Raw genomic sequence first — 2296 nt, forward strand, 5'->3', positions numbered from 1 at the left:
GAAAGCATATTTACACTATCTGAATCGTTCCCTATCGCCTACATTGTACACTACGAGCCATTCACTGTACAGGAAATACTACACTGTGAACAAGTGACCGATCTCAGCCGCAGCTTCAGCGTCTATAGTGTAGGGGGCGGGCGCTTCGGCTTCTAGAGCGTTTGATTGGTCAGAAGATTTGATGAGAAGATGAAGTACGATGTGACGTCAAAAAAATCATTGAGCCGTTTTGGCGGAAGTGACGAACTAAAAGCTTTGAATGCTTATATCTTCTAAATGCGAATTTTGTCTCTGTTTTGGAGCGCACTGCCTTATAGACAACCTTAAGACTAACATATTGATACTAACACCCAAAAAACTTTAATTTTGATTTCATGGGGACTTTAAACTCAAACGCAATGGCTGATTTTATGTTAACTGAGAGAAGGAAGTAGCCTACCAAGACAAGGTTTGGTTTACGTTTTTTGTTTTCTGTGATCTTGGTATTCTCCATAACGCAAATATATTAGTACAACTGTGGTTGTATCTAAAGTGAGGTTTGTGGTTTGTTAAGTTCTGTTTATTGTTAGATGTAGTAACTATAGCAACCGTAGGCACCCATTGCCGTATGTTGCCAGAAACTACCGTGAAACACTTGGTAAGGGTGAGAGTTAAGACGTTTGTTGCAATGCTCTTAAAGAAATCCCTTGCCTCAGGGATTTTTTCCCCATCAGGGATAGCCATAGGTCAAATTACTTAAGAGCTTTCATGCAACCGGATTTTGAACTGTGATACTGATGCAGTGAAATGATCAATCTTTACTCTATTACAGCAGTATCTGGACATTTAGTGTCTATGATACTTCTGAGTCCAGATTTGGTTTTAACTAAATATCAGTAATGTGAAAAACTGACATTTAATGAACAAACTGTCTTTACATCAAACTGCCTTGACTGTGATGTAAAAGCACCATTAGTTGAAACACTCATGCAGTGTAGGTCAAGATGACTGAATTAAACGCATGTACCGTAATATTTGCTGCTCATGGAGCTGGCGAGACTATGACATGTACTCACCATACATACACAACATGTGTTTGTGTGAGAGAAACAAGTGACCCGTTCTGACAGGGGTTTTAAGTTTAGTCACAAAAATCACTGTTTCATCTCCAACTGCAGCTTAAACTCTGCTCAGCCGTAAAACCACTTCCTGTTCGCGTTTCAGCGAGCCATTTCCCATCACGAGCGCTGTATGTGCTTATATACAGACGTGTCCGGCCCGTGGGAAATTAATTGTTAAATAAATTAATTATTCACAAAGCTTCTTTCAGCTCCTGTCCGAAGAAATGAAATAAGAAACAGTTCCAGTAGAGACAACGCAGTTCGAGGAGTGTGTGTGGGCACTGAAATCTCTGTGGGTTTGAGTGTGTGTGAGAAAGACAAAGTTTATTGTCACTTTTAGCCTGTGTGGTGGGAGATGAGATGAGACAATGTGTCTGCAGAAACCGCAGTGAACGTTTAAAGGGGTCATATGATGCTGCTAAAGAGAACATTATTTTGTGTATTTGGTATAATGAAATGTTTATGCGGTTTAAAGTTTAAAAAACACATTATTTTCCACATACTGTACATTATTGTTTCTCCGCTAACACCTTTCTGTCGGGAGAGAGAGAAGCCGCAGCGTGTGAACGCGCCGCCATCTTGATATTGTATCAAGAATATCATATTCTGCGCGAAACATCGGAGGAGATTCATTTGCGCTCATTTCTAACGGTAAAACTCTTTATCTGTCAGTCCGATTCCGGTTTATATGTCACTAGCTTTTGATCGGATTTAATCTTTTGACATGCGCACACTGCATGCATATACAGAGTTTTATAATGACGGGACACTCATTTATGACACTTTATTCACCAGGAGGAGTAAAGAAAAGCGGCCCTGGATTTTCTCCAAAATAGGCCCACCACAACTACAAACAACCGCTACTATCTCACAATATTACAGCAATCCTGTCGCATTTACAAATAACATCACAAAACTCATGGTGACCCTGCTGACAAAAACAATAGAAACCATCACAGAAATTCTAATGGTTTCCACTACAAATACCATTACAAACAATACAAACCATCAACTTTTAACCATTAAAACCATTAAATTTTTTTTAATTTTTTTTATGTAGTGTGTTTTGGGACATGTTCCCTTAGGATTTATTGGTTTTAACAAGCCACCAATAGAAGGTGACCAATTACCAGTATAGACCCACAGCTTTCGTTACAGTTTCCAGTAAAACCAATACAATAGACACTATCACAGAA

The sequence above is a fragment of the Sinocyclocheilus anshuiensis genome, unplaced genomic scaffold (assembly GCF_001515605.1).
Source record: "Sinocyclocheilus anshuiensis isolate Anshui unplaced genomic scaffold, SAMN03320099.WGS_v1.1 scaffold2583, whole genome shotgun sequence".
In the NCBI taxonomy this organism is placed as follows: domain Eukaryota; kingdom Metazoa; phylum Chordata; class Actinopteri; order Cypriniformes; family Cyprinidae; genus Sinocyclocheilus; species Sinocyclocheilus anshuiensis.